General features: G+C 45.7%; 1 protein-coding gene across 1 annotated transcript in view; it reads right to left on the bottom strand.

Moving 5' to 3' along the window:
• The window catches only part of LOC122944646 (polypeptide N-acetylgalactosaminyltransferase 3-like), a 123,015-nt gene that overhangs the window by 40,367 nt on the left and 65,370 nt on the right, over positions 1 to 17,278 (bottom strand). The gene's annotated exons all lie outside the window — the stretch shown is intronic.

Below are 17,278 nucleotides of genomic sequence, written 5' to 3'. Positions count from 1 at the left end.
GGGTATTCTTCTGAAGAGGCCTACAGGCTACTGACCCAGTCGGATGAGGAATGGGAACCCTCATCTGATGAATCTATCGAGTCAGAATATGAACCTGTAGAAAGCAGTGGCAGTCTGACTCAAAGTTCGGACGAGGAGGTTGAGGTCCCTGATAGCACCAGGTGTACCCGGCCCCGTGTCGCTAGACCACAGGTTCAAGGGCAGCAGAGTGGGGCTGGCACTGTCGGATTACGTGGTGAGGCATACACCAGCAGCGCAGCCCATCCTGGACCTAGTACCAGCACTGCCGTACAACATGGTGAAGTGGCGAGCACCAGAAGGGCAGTTGAAGCTGGTACGGTGGCACATGCAGTAGTTACCCCGTCGCAGCCACCGCACAGACAGGCCCGTAGAGCCCCTAGAATCCCTGAGGTGCTGGCAAACCCTGACTGGCAGTCCCCAACTTCAGCCGCACCTGTAGTTCCCCCTTTCACCGCCCAGTCTGGAGTTCGGGTTGAGACAGCTCAAATCGGTTCGGCCCTGGGATTTTTTGAGCTGTTCTTGACTGCGGAGCTCTTGGACATAGTTGTGGCAGAAAAAAATCGGTATGCCACTCAATTTATATCCGCCAACCCGGGAAGCTTTTATGCCCAGCCTTTCCGGTGGAAACCAGTCCAAGTTTCCGAAATTAAAATTTTTCTGGGCCTTCTCCTCAACATGGGTCTAACCAAAAAGCATGAATTGCGATCATATTGGTCCACGAACCCAAATCATAACATGCCCATGTTCTTTGCTGCTATGTCCAGGACACGATTTGAGACCATCCTGCGTTTCCTGCACTTTAGCGACAAAACCACCTCCCGTCCCAGAGGCCACCCAGCTTTTGACCGGCTCCACAAAATTCGGCCCCTCATAGACCACTTCAACCAGAGATTTGTATACCCCTGAGCAAAACATCTGCGTAGACGAGTCCCTAATACATTTTACCGGACGCCTTGGCTTCAAACAATACATCCCGAGCAAGAGCGCCCGGTATGGGGTCAAATTGTATAAGCTCTGTGTCATGGTCTTACCTCCTTGCGGTTCTCCTTCGTTTGACATGTGCTGGCGGCCATCTTGGTTTCTGGGTTTCTTGTAGCCTCCCACCCTGCGGCTCCCCCTTCCCACTGGGAGGAGCTGGATGCCTAGCTCATATATATAGGAGGTCTGTGGCTTCAGTTCCCTGCTTGGTCCTCCTGTGCTCACATGCTTCTAAGACTGCTGCTGCTTCTGGTTCCTGATCCTGGCTTCGTCTGACTACCCTGCTGATTCCTGATCCTGGCTTCGTCTGACTACCCTGTTGGTTCCTGATCCTGGCTTCATCTGACTACCCTTCTGGTTCCTGATCTCTGGTTTCGCAAGACCCTGCTTCGGTTTAGCCATCCGTTTGGACTTTTGCCTTACAGCTTTATTTTCAATAAAGCCTTCTTATTTCCACTCATCTCTTGTTGTACGTCTGGTTCATGGTTCCATGACATTAGGACCAAGCCATGAATTCTGACGGTACAGGGCCATCCTCGCTACCTACGCTGGTTGCCAGACTTGATCAGCAGGATCACCTGTTGGGTCGGTTCGCTGTGGCGTTGCAAACCCTGCTTGAACGCACGGCTCATTTAGCTTCCGTTGCCGATGGGTCGGTTGTCGCTCCTGGGCCCGCTCCTACTGCCGCTCCGGTTGTTGAGCCAGAGTCTACCCCGACACCTGTTGCTGCGCCTGCGGTGTTTCGGGGTATGACCGGTTCTGCCCCCCTTCCACAGCGCTTTGGGGGAGAGCCAACTCAGTGCCGAGGTTTCCTTAACCAGGTGGGCATTTACTTCGAGTTGCTGCCACATGCCTTTCCTACTGAGAGATCAAAGGTGGGCTTCTTGATCTCGCTGCTCTCGGACAAGGCCTTGGCCTGGGCCAGCCCTTCATGGGAGAACAACAATCCGGTGGTTGCCGAGTTTTCCGGTTTTGTTGCTTCTCTTCGGAAGGTATTCGATGTGCCGGCTCGTGCTGCCTCTGCTGCGAAGCTCCTTATGTCCATCAGACAGGGTTCACGATCCGTAGCTGAATACGCCATTGAGTTTCGTACCCTGGCAGCAGAGGTGGGCTGGAATAATGAGGCTCTGGTCGCTGCTTTCTCTCATGGTCTCTCGGATGCCTTGAAGGATGAGGTTGCAGCTAAGGACCTACCTGTGGAGCTCGAGTCTCTTATTTCTTTCCTGATTTTGATTGACACCAGACTCAGGGAGAGACCTTCCTTTCAGGAGAGCCTGCGGAGGCCTTCTAACAGATTGGCGCCTACGTTTGCTGTCCCACCCGTGCCTCCCTCTCCTCCCACGCCTCCTGGGGATGACTTGTCTGGGGGTGAACCCATGCAGCTGGGGTTTGCTCGCCTGTCCGAGGGGGAGAGGGTACTCCGGAGACGCGAGGGCCGATGCATGTACTGTGGTCTCGGTGGGCATTTTCGGTTGGCATGCCCGAACCGTCCGGGAAACGCTCGCACCTGAGATCCTGTCGGGGGCAGATCTTGGGTGGAGTCTCCTCGTCCCCGGTTTCCCGTGTTGACAAACCACTGATTACTGTTGTCCTCTCCTGGGTCGGGGGCTCGGTGACGACCCAGGCGTTGGTGGACTCTGGTGCTGGTGGTTTGTTCATTGATAGTGTGTTTGCTGCCGCCAATTCCATTCCTCTGCAGCCTCGAGGTTCCCCACTGGCTCTTGAGGCGATAGACGGCAGACCCCTTCTGCCGCCACACGTGACTCATGAGACCCTTCCAGTGGGGATGGCCATTGGTGCCGTTCACAGAGAGTCGGTCTCTCTCCAGGTTATTTCGTCTCCACACTACTCGGTGGTCTTGGGGTACCCCTGGCTCCAGAAGCATAATCCGACTTTCGATTGGAAATCGGCCGAGATCCTCTCGTGGTCACCGCAGTGTGGGGCTAGTTGCATCCATGGGCCTGTCAAGTTGCTGTGTACTTCCTCGGACTCTCTGTTGCCTCCTGAATACGAGGAGTACCGGGATGTATTCGATAAGGTGCGTGCGGTTGCCCTACCTCCGCACCGCCCATACGATTGTGCCATAGAGTTACAATCTGGTGCCGTTCCTCCTCGTGGCAAAGTCTATCCACTGTCGGTAGCGGAGAATGAGGCCATGGAGGAGTACGTGAGGGAGGCGCTTTCACGCGGACACATTCGCAAATCCTCGTCCCCGGCAGGGGCTGGATTTTTCTTTGTGAAAAAGAAGGGCGGTGAGTTGAGGCCTTGCATCGATTACAGGGGTCTCAATCGCATCACGATCAAGAACGCTTACCCGATACCCTTGATTTCCGAGCTGTTCGATCGCCTCAAAGGGGCCACGGTCTTTACCAAACTCGACCTGAGGGCGGCATATAACCTGGTAAGGATCAAGGCGGGCGATGAGTGGAAGACCGCGTTTAACACCAGGACCGGTCATTATGAATCCTTGGTTATGCCCTTTGGGTTGTGCAATGTGCCCGCAGTCTTCCAGGAATTCATCAACGATGTTTTCCGTGACCTGTTGCAGCAGTGTGTGGTGGTCTATTTGGATGACATCTTGGTATATTCTGAATCCATGGAGGCCCACATTCTGGATGTCAGACGAGTGTTGCAACGGTTACGAGAGAACAAGCTGTTCGGTAAGCTTGAGAAATGCGAATTTCACCGATCCCAGGTAACCTTCTTAGGTTACATCATTTCCGCTGAGGGGTTCTCCATGGATCCTGAGAAGGTTTCGGCTGTCTTACAGTGGCCCCAGCCCAGTGGTCTTCGTGCCCTGCAGCGCTTTTTGGGCTTCGCCAATTATTATCGGAAGTTCATCAGGGACTTTTCCATGCTAGCCAAGCCTCTCACGGATCTGACCAGGAAGGGCAGTAATCCCCAGGTCTGGCCGCCCGAGGCCATCCGAGCTTTTGAGGCTCTAAAGTCCGCCTTTGTGTCGGCTCCGATTCTGTCGCATCCCAACCCTGGGTTGCCGTTTGTCCTCGAGGTGGACGCGTCTGAGACGGAAGTAGGCGCCCTCCTGTCTCAGCGTAGAACACCAGAGGGTCCTCTGCTTCCTTGTGGGTTTTACTCCCGGAAACTGTCTTCCGCGGAGTGCAACTATCAGATTGGTGACAGGGAGTTATTGGCCATCGTGCAGGCCCTTAAAGAATGGAGGCACTTGCTCGAGGGCTCGGTGGTTCCGGTTCTCATCCTGACGGACCACAAGAATCTGACCTACCTCTCTGAGGCCAAGAGATTGACACCACGTCAGGCCAGATGGGCTCTGTTCTTGTCACGTTTTAATTACGTGGTCTCCTACCTACCCGGTTCCAAGAACATCAGAGCGGATGCCTTATCACGGCAGTACTCCGAGCTGTCCGGGGAGGAGTCGATTCCGACTTCGGTCATACCTCCGAATCAGATTCTGGCCGCCATTCGCACCAGCCTGACCTCTCCCCTGGGTGAGCAGATTTTGGCGGCTCAATCTGGTGCTCCCTCTGGGAGACCCAACGGCAGGTGTTTTGTGCCTGAGGAGTTGCGCACTCGGTTGTTGCGAACCTACCATAACTCCAAGGCCGCGGGGCATCCTGGAAAGAATCAGCTGTCCTGGGCTGTTTCACGTCTGTTCTGGTGGCCTTCTCTACGTTCCGACATCGCCGCATATGTAGCGGCATGCTCCGTTTGTGCCCAGAGTAAGTCCCCTCGGCACCTTCCGTTGGGCCTTTTGCAACCCATAGCCACCGGGGAGCGTCCATGGTCACACCTGGGGATGGATTTCATTGTGGACCTCCCTGCATCCCGAGGCCATACAGTCATTCTCATGATAGTGGATCGGTTTTCCAAAATGTGCCACTGTGCACCTCTCAAGAAGTTACCCTCTGCACAAGAGTTGGCCTCGATTTTTGCCAGGGAGGTCTTCCGGTTGCACGGTTTGCCCAAGGAGATTGTGTCGGATCAGGGGAGTCAGTTTGTGTCCAGGTTCTGGCGCGCCTTTTGCTCCCAGTTGGGGATTCATCTCTCTTTCTCATCGGCCTACCACCCTCAGTCCAATGGGGCCGCAGAACGATCCAATCAGGCCTTGGAGCAATTCCTTCGTTGCTATGTCTCCGATCACCAAGACAATTGGGTTGACCTCCTGCCTTGGGCTGAGTTTGCCAGGAACACGGCGGTGAACTCTTCCTCTGGGACGTCTCCCTTCATGGCCAATTATGGGTTCCAACCTGCCGTGTTACCGGAGGTATTCTCTCCCCAGGATATTCCGGCTGTGGAGGATCACCTTTCCGTCCTATGTGCTTCTTGGGTACAGATCCAGAGGTCCCTTGAGGTCTCTGCGCAGCGCCAGAGACTCCAGGCTGATCGCAGACGAGCGCCCGCTCCTTCCTACCAGGTCGGAGACCGCGTATGGTTGTCCACCCGCAACCTCAACCTTCGAGTGCCCACTCCCAAGCTGGCGCCTCGCTTTGTTGGTCCCTTCTGAGTGCTTCGCAGGGTAAACCCGGTAGCCTATGCCCTTGCGCTTCCTCCTGGCATGCGGATCTCCAACGTGTTTCATGTCTCCCTCTTGAAGCCACTGGTGTGTAATCGTTTCACTTCCTCGATTCCTCGGCCTCGTCCGGTCCAAGTGGGCAATCGTGAGGAGTATGAGGTGAGCAATATCCTGGACTCACGCCTGGTCCGCGGCCGGGTGCAGTTTTTGGTCCATTGGCGTGGTTATGGTCCAGAGGAGCGTTCCTGGGTTCCCTCCGCAGATGTCCATGCTCCTGCCTTGCTCCGAGCCTTCCACGCACGCTTCCCTCAGAAACCGTTCCTTACTCCGCGGAGGAGGGGCCCTTGAGGGGGAGGTACTGTCATGGTCTTACCTCCTTGCGGTTCTCCTTCGTTTGACATGTGCTGGCGGCCATCTTGGTTTCTGGGTTTCTTGTAGCCTCCCACCCTGCGGCTCCTCCTTCCCACTGGGAGGAGCTGGATGCCTAGCTCATATATATAGGAGGTCTGTGGCTTCAGTTCCCTGCTTGGTCCTCCTGTGCTCACATGCTTCTAAGACTGCTGCTGCTTCTGGTTCCTGATCCTGGCTTCGTCTGACTACCCTGCTGATTCCTGATCCTGGCTTCGTCTGACTACCCTGTTGGTTCCTGATCCTGGCTTCATCTGACTACCCTTCTGGTTCCTGATCTCTGGTTTCGCAAGACCCTGCTTCGGTTTAGCCATCCGTTTGGACTTTTGCCTTACAGCTTTATTTTCAATAAAGCCTTCTTATTTCCACTCATCTCTTGTTGTACGTCTGGTTCATGGTTCCATGACACTCTGTTAAAGGGCCACAGGCTATACCCACAAATTTCGGATCTATGAGGGAAAAGATCAGACCCTGGAGCCGGTCGGTTGCCCTGACTACCTGGGGAGCAGTGGGAAGACAGTCTGGGACTTGGTGTCACCCTTATTTGGCAAGGGGTACCATCTTTATGTGGACAATTTCTACACAAGTGTGGCCCTCTGGCATTTGTTTCTAGAACAGATTGGCTGCTGTGGCACCGCGCTAACTAGTCGCGCGGGCTTCCCCCAACTTCTCGTTACCACCCGTTTTGCAAGGGGGGAGAGGGCTGCCTTGTGTAACCAAGAACTGCTCGCGGTGAAATGGAGAGACAAGTGTGACGTTTACATGCTCTCCTCCATTCACGCAGACACGACAATCCAAATTGAGCGAGCAACCAGTGTCATTGAAAAGCCCCTCTCAGTCCACAACTATAACCTTCACATGGGAGGGGTGGACTTCAATGACCAGATGTTGGCTCCGTATTTAGTTTCCCGACGCACCAGACGCTGTTATAAGAAGGTGTCTGTATATTTAATTCAATTGGCTCTGTATAATAATTTTGTTCTCTACAGTAAGGCTGGGAGAACAGGATCCTTCCTCAATTTCAGGAAGAGATCATCGAGAACCTCCTGTATCCAGGAGGTTCCGTGGCCCCATCCACCAGTGTAGTTAGCTTTCTACACGAGCGACATTTCCCCAATGTCGTTGCTGGTACCTCAACCCAACCGTCACCCCGAAAAAGATGTTGTGTCTGTAGCAGGCGTGGATTAAGGCGTGACACCCGCTATTTCTGTCCTGACTGCCCTGACCACCCTGCCCTATGCTTAGGGGAGTGTTTCCGGAAGTACCACACACAGGTAAACTTAGCATAGGGATCACATCTCACCAGGACAGACACACAGGGCTATTAGGGCCCATTCACACACAGCTGCTGCAAACCTCTCCTTTCACCTGGGACAAAGTGCATAATGCACTTCGCCACATCTTTTGGCGATTTGCGCTTTGCACATTGTCCAATGGGGAAGGAGAGGTTTGTCCTATAAAGGTAAAAAAAAAAAAAAAAAAAAAAAAAATCACCAGTAAGCAAAAACGTTAAAATTCAGTTCCAAAAAGTTAAATAAAGTTTATATGTTCTGTTCAAAGGTTATTATAAAGTTAATAAAATTTATTGCGTTGCGGCCTGGTTTTTTATGTTTTACCTTCCAGGTAGACGAACCGATCGACTAGCTGCAGCACTGATGTGCATTCTGACAGAAGCATTGCGCTGCTGTCAGATTACACAAAAGTCGGTGTATGCGGCACTGCAAGATGAGATGTTCATATGCTTTGGCAAACACTTTGTATATAAAAAAATAAAATAAAAAAATCCCGGCAATGATTTATTCATCCACATCGATTGATGTGAATGGAGAAATCGGGTTTGCCAGGGCATACGAGCTAACCTGTATACTCAATATAAGGAGAATAGCAGAAACTCCTAATGCTGGCCATACATGTAATGGTTGCAGAGACCCTCAAATGCCAGGGCAGTACAAACACCCCACAAATGACCCAATTTTGGAAAGAAGACACCCCAAGGTATTCGCTGAGGGGCATATTGAGTCCATGAAAGATTGAAATTTTTGTCCCAAGTTAGCGGAAAGTGAGACTTTGTGAGAAAAAAAAAAAAAAAAAATCAATTTCCGCTAACATGCCAAAAAAAAAAAAAATTTCTATGAACTCGCCAGGCCCCTCATTGAATAACTTGGGGTGTCTTCTTTCCAAAATGGGGTCACATGTGGGGTATTTATACTGCCCTGGCATTTTAGGGGCAGTATAACTACCCCACAAGTGACCCTATTTTGGAAAGAAGACACCCCAAGGTATTCCGTGAGGGGCATGGCGAGTTCCTAGAATTTTTTTTTTTTTGTCACAAGTTAGCGGAAAATTATGATTTTTTTAATTTATTTTTTATTACAAAGTCTCATATTCCACTAACTTGTGACAAAAAATAAAAACTTCCATGAACTCACTATGCCAATCATGAAATACCTCGGGGTGTCTTCTTTCCAAAATGGGGTCACTTGTGGGGTAGTTATACTGCCCTGGCATTTTAGGGGCCCAAATGCGTATGAAGTAGTTTGCAATCAAAATCTGTAAAAAATGGCCTGTGAAATCCGAAAGGTGCTCTTTGGAATGTGGGCCCCTTTGCCCACCTAGGCTGCAAAAAAGTGTCACACATGTGGTATCGCTGTACTCAGGAGAAGTTGGGGAATGTGTTTTGGGGTGTCATTTTACATATACCCATGCTGGGTGATAGAAATATCTTGGTTAAATGCCAACTTTGTATAAAAAAATGGGAAAAGTTGTCTTTTGCCGAGATATTTCTCTCACCCAGCATGGGTATATGTAAAAAGACACCCCAAAACACATTGCCCTACTTCTTCTGAGTAAGGCGATACCACATGTGTGACACTTTTTTGCAGCCTAGGTGGGCAAAGAGGCCCACATTCCAAAGAGCACCTTTTGGATTTCACAGGCCATTTTTTACAGATTTTGATAGCAAACTACTTTGCACGCATTTGGGCCCCTAAAATGCCAGGGCAGTATAACTACCCCACAAGTGATCCCATTTTGGAAAGAATACACCCCAAGGTATTTCACGATGGGCATAGTGAGTTCATTGAAGTTTTTATTTTTTGTCACAAGTTAGTGGAATATGAGACTTTGTAAAAAAAAAATCATAATTTTCCGCTAACTTGTGACAAAAAATAAAAAGTTCTATGAACTCACTATGTCTACTTTCTGAAATTGGGTCATTTGTGGGGTTTTTCCACTGTCTGGGCATTGTAGAACCTCAGGAAACATGACAGGTGCTCAGAAAGTCAGAGCTGCTTCAAAAAGCGGAAATTCACATTTTTGTACCATAGTTTGTAAATGCTATAACTTTTACCCAAACCATTTCTTTTTTACCCAAACATTGTTTTTTATCAAAGACATGTAGAACAATAAATTTAGTGAAAAATTTATATACAACTGAAAGTGAAAAATGTCATTTTTTTGCAAAAATTTCGATTAATAACAAAAAAAGTAAAAATGTCAGCAGCAATGAAATACCACCAAATGAAAGCTCTATTAGTGAGAAGAAAAGGAGGTAAAATTCATTTGGGTGGTAAGTTGCATGACCGAGCAATAAACAGTGAAAGTAGTGTAGTGCAGAAGTGTAAAAAGTGGCCTGATCATTAAGGGTGTTTCAGCTAGGGGGGCTGAAGTGGTTAAAGGATATTTCACTTTTGCCACCATTACTGCAAATCATTTTGATTAAAACTCTAATGTTTTGTGTCTACAGCGCCTATGCAGTTTTGCGTTACTCTCTACCATCTGCCTCCTCTTTTTGGGACAGAATATTTGAAAAGTTCCTTTTTTTTTTTTTTTAGATACATTGGAGCAAATTCAACAAAACAAATTGCAAAAGTGTACATACTCTTTAAGTTTCACAATGTAGAGTTCAGCTTTAAAGTGCAGATTTGTCCCTATGAAACTGGCTGACATGTTACATGTGCACTGGGCAGCTGAAGGCATCTGTGTTGGTCCTATGTACATAAGTGCCTGCATTGCTGAGAAAAATTATGTTTAATATATGCATGTGCGCGCCTCTAGGAGCAACAGGGGCCTTGACATTTACAACTGGTTCAGTATACAGTTCTAATCACTACATTAACAACAGGAACATTTTATAACTGTTCTAAATACCTATTTTGGACTCTGTGCTTCCATAAAACTCAGATCTTAATGGAGTGAATGTCTGTTCAGCTCCTCTCCTCTGGTGTATAATGATTCCAGCTAGGGGATTTCCCACACAGACTGTGTGTGAGGCTGGCTGTGATTGATTAAGACTCCTGCTCAATGTGAGGCTGGCTGTGATTGGTAAAGACTCCTGGGCAGTAACAACAGTTTAACTCTATGCTTTCTGTTGTGTCTGCTTACCTTACATTTAAATAATTAAACTTAAAGGCATATTATCTTTTTCTGCTTCTGTGAACACATTATATAACTGTAACATGACATCCAAAAACATGAAGTCACAGTAAATAACTCTGCTTTTGTCTTTAACATATAAACATGTGAACTGTATTAACGTTATTGGCAGGTCTATCTGTATAAACATATAAGCTGTAATAGCAACCTATGACAGGTCTTAGCTGGCCAGCTACACTCCCACCAAATTTACCTAGAATTCTATGTTCTTAATGGTAGGACTTGAACATGAATTTGAGGAATTTTCCATCATGTTCTCAACTTCAAAGTGTCTTTTATCACTCTCAAGTAGAACAACTAGCTTCTGTATAGGACGTTCCAATTCCTTTTTTTGTCAAGCTTTGAGTCTCCTATTTGTAATAACACTCTTTTTACTAGTCTGTCTTTATCCTTTTAAACTTCTAGAACTTTGGCCAATTTCCATTGACTTCTAGGTAAATCTTCTTCTTTTCTTCTTTCACTAACACTATGTCACCAATTTGGACATTTCTTCTGGGTGTTTGCCATTTACTTTTTAGCATCAGATTGGCTAAGTACTATTTCCTCCATCTATTCCAAAACTGTTCTGATAGATATTGAACTCTTCACCATCTCCTTTTGGCATATAAATCCTCTTTGGTGAACTTGCCAGGTGGTGGCTGTATGTAATCAGACTTAAGGTGAAATAGATGGTTGGGAGTTAAAGGGTCCAAACTTGTTGGGTCGTTGATGTTATTAACTGTAAGTGGACGACTGTTAACAATAGACATTACTTCATAGAATAGGGTCCTAAGTGAAGCATCATCCATTCTTCCGGCGTTCTTTTTCAACACTGAACTTAACATATTTCTTACAGTTCTTATTTGTCTTTCCCAAACTCCTCCTGTATGGATTGCATGTGGAGCATTCATATGAAAATCACACTGTTTCTCTAACAAATATTCAGTTACCTTTTCCTTAAATCGATCTCTTTTAGAGCTTTCTTCAATTCATTCTTTGCTTCGATAAAATTAGATCCTTGGTCAGATCTAAGCTCTGACAGTACCTCTAATAGCTATAAAACATCTTAAGGCGTTGATAAATGCATCAGTTGACAAACAGTCCTGATCAAAAGTTTAAGACCACTTGAAAAAATGGCTAAAAATCATATTTAGCATGGCTGGATCTTAACAAGGTTCCAAGTAGAGCTTCAACATGCAACAAGAAGAAATGGGAGTGAGACAATACATTTTTTGAGCATTCAATTTATTGAAAACAACTGAAACAGGCTGTTTTTCAGCTGATCAAAAGTTTAGGACCACACCTCCAAAAAAAAGACTAACCCCCCCCCAAAACAAAAATCCAACTTCCAGTAATGAGTAGCTCCGCCGTTATTGTTTATCACTTCAAAAATTTGTTTCGGTATGCTTGATGCAAGCTTTTTCATGAGGTGAGTGGAAACATTTCTCCAAGTGGTGAAGACGGCTGCACGAAGGCCATCTACTGTCTGGAACTGTTGTCCATTTTTGTAAACTTCCCTTGCCATCCATCCCCAAAGGTTCTCAATAAGATTTAGATCAGGGGAACACGCAGGATTAGCCAAAAGAGTGCTGGTATTCTCCTGGAAGAAGTCCCTTGTCCTGCGGGCATTGTGTACTGTAGCGTTGTCCTGTTGAAAAACCCAGTCGTTACCACACAGACGAGGGCCCTCAGTCATGAGGAATGCTCTCTGCAACAACTGGACATCGCCGTTTGACACCCCTGCACTTCCTGAAGCTCCATTGTTCCACTGAAGGAAAAAGCACCCCAGACCATTATGGCGCCCCTTCCACTGTGGCGCGTAGAAGACATCTCAGGTGGGATCTGCTTGTCATGCCAGTAACGTTGGATAACATCAGGACCATCAAGGTTACATTTTTTCTCATCAGAATAAAACTTTCTTCCACCTTTGAATGTCCCATGTTTGGTGCTCTCTTGCAAAGTCCAAATAAGCAGTTCTGTGGCGTTCAAGGAGATGAGGTCTTTGAACACGTTTTTTGTTTTTGAAGCCCTTCAGTTTCAGATGCCGTTTGATGGTTATGGGGCTGCAGTCAGCACCAGTAAGGGCCTTATTTGGGTCGAGGAGTGTCCAGTGTCTTGACAGACAGCCAATTGGATCCTCCGGCTCAGTGCTGATGAAATTTTTTGGAGTCTTCCACTTGACTTTTTTGTTCCATAACCCTCAGGATCATTTAAGAAATTCCAAATGACTGTCTTACTGCGTCCCACCTTAGCAGCGATGGCACGCTGATAGAGACCCTGCTTATGAAGTTCAACAACCCGACCACATTCAAAAGGGAGAGTTTTTTTTTGCTTTTGCCATCACAACGTGTGACTACCTGACAGAAAATGACAATGAATCCACATCTTTGCACAAATTTGGCCTTTTAAAGGCATGTGGTCCTAAAATTTTGATCAGCTGAAAAACAACCTGTTTCAGTTTAATCGTTATTTTCAATTAATTAAATGCTCAAAAAATGTTTTGTCTCACTCTCATTTCTTCTTGTTGCATGTTGAAGCTCTACTTGGAACCTTGTTAAGATCCAGCCATGCTAAATATGATTTTTTGCCATTTTTCAAGTGGTCTTAAACTTTTGATCAGGACTGTATCTTCTAACATTTCCAGGTGAATCGCTCTGGAGCTAAGACATGTAATATTAGTCCATATCTCTTGTGCTCCTTGCGGTTCTGTTTTGTGATGAATGTGCCCAAACAATCAATTCTGCTATAAAGAAATGGTGGTGATGGGTTTACACTATCTGCCAGTAAATCTGCCATTCTCTGTTCTTCGGTAGGTCTATGTGCCTTTCTGCAGACTACACATTTACTTATATACTTTGCTATAACTTTGCTTCCTTTCACAATCCAGTAACTACCTTCTCTCAAACAGCAATCGAGTTTTTGGGTAGAATTGCTGGATGCTTCACTCTGCTAGGTAACAATGCATTTTCCAGTCTCCCTCCCACCTTCAGTATACTATCCTGCAGAATAAGATTAAGCTTGTACAGTGGGTGGTTGTTTGGAAGCCTTTTAGGTTCTTGACTAAGTCTCTTCAACTCTTCACTGTAGAATCTCTGTTGAATGAGTCTTATGACTGTTTCTTCAGCTTTTATTCTTTCCTCTACATTCAATGGTTCCTTCTTTCTGATTCACTTTGCCAAACGTTAAATTCGAGCTACTACGTTTATGACTGTATTCTATTTTGAACATCTGGCTAGTCTTTCAAGTATGTCATCTTGACACTTGGCAGCATTGCTCAATGTTTGTACAACTCTTACTTCTGGATCACCCATATACAATTCTGTGTAAACTTTGCTGGGCGTTATTATCTTTTCCCAAAGGAACTCTGGACCGGTGAATCAGTTAGAATTTTTCAATTCTGTTACATTCAGGCCTCTTGTAGCATCATCTGCTGGCTTATGCTTTGTGTCAATGTGATGACAATGTTCATTGAACTCTATTGGTGACAACGATATGGAATCTTCGAGCTTTGTTGTTTATGTATCCTAGGACAACTTGTGAGTCTGTCCAAAAATATTCTTCATCTATTTTCAATTCCAATTCTTCTCTCAGAAACTTGCTTACTGATGCTGAAACAACAGCTGCTGTCAGTTCAAGACTTGGTATTGTCTGAATACTGGTAGGTGCAACTCTGGCCTTCCCCATAACCAGTGCACAGTGTAGTTTTCCTTTTCCTATTACTCTGATGTCGGAGCACTGACCATAACCATAACTACTGGCATCTGAAAAGTGATGAAGTTCTATTTCCTTGTACTTTATGAAATCATGAGGTACAAAATATCTGGGTATCCAAACTTCTCTCAAGTTTTGCAAGTCTCTTATCCAACTCTCCCACCTTGGCCTCAAATTTTCAGGTATGGGTTCATCCCATCCTAACTTCTGTAAAAAATGATGTTACAGCAGCATCTCTAACGATCTCCTTTATCATAGTATTTCAAAGCATATGTGCAGACAGATAATGCAACGTTTCGGCTGTCCTCAGCCTTTGTCAAGCATACAATGTACAACCATTGATTATACATATAAATAGTAAAACACTTATACCACCCCCAACAATCAAATCCAATCAGCAGTGTGTGGGCAGATACCCATCCCCCAAACAGACATCCCATTGGGCAGAAATCACAATGCTTGTTTTGTATAGTATATTATTGCACCTTAGTTCTTACCTCCAAGGAGTAATCATGTCACGATACACGTTACTATTTATATGTGGAATCAATGCACATATGCTTTGAAATACTATGATAAAGGAGATCGTTGGAGATGCTGCTGTAACATCATTTTTTACTATTGTTCTGGGTCCACGTGGGATCCGTGGTATTGGATACAGCTGCTGGATTCCACATACAAGCTCTGGGATACCATTGTGTGCTGCTTCTACTCACCTTGATTTCCCATCCTAACTTCTGTCTGCATACATCTTGCAGCATTTCTCTTGCTTTAAGGATCACTGGGGCCAAGAATTCTAATGGATCAAATATAGAAGCCACTGCAGAAAGAATGGTACCTCTAGTTGCAACTTTCTCTTCAATAGATACTTCAAAGAAGAATTTGTAATTTCATCCCAATCCAAGTACGTTCTGAACTGGAAGATGATCATAATTGAGATCTAAATTTTTCATTGTTGATGCACGTTCAGAGTTATTGATGGATTCCAGTACCTCTCTGTTGTTTGAGATGAATTTGTGAAGGCGCAGGTTTCCTCTTGCACACAACTCTTGGCTTTATTTCACTAGTTTGATAGCAAATTCTGTGGACTCTAGACTTATAAGACCATCATCTACATAAAAGTTTTTCTTCCAAAAATTTGCTGCTGATAGACAAGCCTTTTCATTCTGATTGGCCAAATACTTCATACCATAATTGGCGCAACCTGGAGACGATGCTGCTCCAAACAAGTGTACTTTCATTCTGTCTTCTGCTCCCTCTGAATCTGTATCTCTGTCCTCCGACCATAGAAACCTCAGGGAGTCTCTATCTTCATTCTTCACATGAAACTGGTGGAACATCTTTTCAACGTCACACATGACCTCTACGGGATACTTTCTGAATCTACAGCGTACTCCAGGCAGAGCGTTTGTAAGATCTGGTCTTTTTAGTAGATGATCATTCAATGCAACACCATTGTACTTTGCTGAGCAATCAAATACTACTCTAATCTTATCTGGTTTCTTTGAGTGGTAGACACCTTGATGTGGGATGTACCACACTTCTCCTTTTTTAGGCTGATTATTAACTTTCTCTGCATATTCTTCCTCAAGGATGCCTTCCATGAATTTCAAATAATCATTCTTGAGTTTGGGATCTCTTCCCATCCTTTTCTTTAAACATTACAATCTTGCTAGGGCAAGATTTCTGTTATTTGGCAGACAAGGTCGATCTCTAAAAGATAAGGGCATTTCAAGATGACCTTGTTGATTCTGCTGAATACTTTCTTCTAGAGTGTTTACGAACTTTATGTCTTCTTGGGATACACTCTTTTCTTTAGAACTTATATCTGCAAAGTCGGATGCAAGGATCTTGATTACTTTTGCCGGACTTACAGGTAGTAACTCTTGGAAAGATATTCGATGACACAATCCAGTCACCTGTCTTGAGTTTGCAATCTGCTGTTTTCCTCCAACAACACCCCATCCTAGATCAGTTTGAACAGCGTAGGGTTCACCCTTGTCTCCTGTGATTACCTTTCGTGGTACCAAGGCTTCGGGACAATCATAACCTATCAGCAGTCCAACACCAAACTCCTTCAGCGGGGACATTTCATAAGATATCACAGATTCATTGGCTGTTTCACAGGTAGGTATGCGATCTCGATCTAGAGGTATATCGTCTTTTGTATAAGCTGAAGGTAGATCTAATGTGAAGTTTGAATGAAGTCCTCTAACTCTGTCCTCAGACCCTTTGACTGTTCACTATTGTGTCTCTTCCTGTCATTGTGGTGAGTTTGAGCTTCACTGGTTTTATAGCCACTTGTAATTTCTTGCAGATTTCTTGATCAATGAAGGTGGCATCACTCTGGGCATCCAGTAGCGCATAGGCGTATACCTTCTTGTTCCTCCTTTTAGGATTTGAAATGCACACTGGCACAACCATTGATGTGCCATTGCTTTCTCCTTCCCTTGCTCTGCAAGAGAAAACTGATACTTTCTTTTCTACCTCAGTATCTTTAGGTATTGAGGGTGTATCTTTGTTTGGACGTTCCTCATGTAGTGGTGTAGGATGGTGCCCTTTACAAACGCTGCATGTGGCCTTTTTCATACACTCCTTAGTAACATGGCCTTTCCTTAGACAACCAAAACACAGTTGGTTCTCAAGTACAAACCTTTTGTTTTTCATCTGGGGACATCTGCTTCAATTGTTAGCACCTGTGTATGGAGGGGTTCTCTCCACAGAACATACACTTGAAGGTAGTCTGATGATTTGTCGGTTCTGTCTCTCTACTGATCCCAGTAGTAACTTTGAACTTGCTTTCATAGATCTCTAGACCTTTAGTTGCTGCGTTGGTTGCAAAACTAGTTGCTCTTGTGCGTCCTATCTCTCTTGCAGGCCTTTTTTCTAACGATTTTAAGACGTAAGTGATGTTACTGGATTACATGCTATCCGTGCTTCCTCATTGACAAACTCAGAGAACTCTTTAAAACTTGGGAAGTTCTCACATAGCGATTCCATCTAGAAGCCACTTCTTCAGGTAGCTTAGTTAGCATCCTGTGATTTTCTAGATAGTCGTTCAGTACTTCCAGTCCTTGAACATGTGGGATGGCATTGCTGCTTGCAGGAAGTCACCATACTTTTGGAGTCTGAAGTGTTCTTTAGGACCTATTTTCTATTTTAGGCCAGTTAATCAGTTTTGCTCTAAGGGCTCTTTGTACTAAGAAAGGATGACCACATCTTGCATTCAATTTTTCCCAAGTTTGCTTGTAGGTT

Source organism: Bufo gargarizans, chromosome 8 (genome assembly GCF_014858855.1).
Source record: "Bufo gargarizans isolate SCDJY-AF-19 chromosome 8, ASM1485885v1, whole genome shotgun sequence".
Lineage (NCBI taxonomy): Eukaryota > Metazoa > Chordata > Amphibia > Anura > Bufonidae > Bufo > Bufo gargarizans.
Note: the sequence above shows the minus strand (reverse complement) of the source record. Positions and strands in the feature narration are given on the sequence as shown.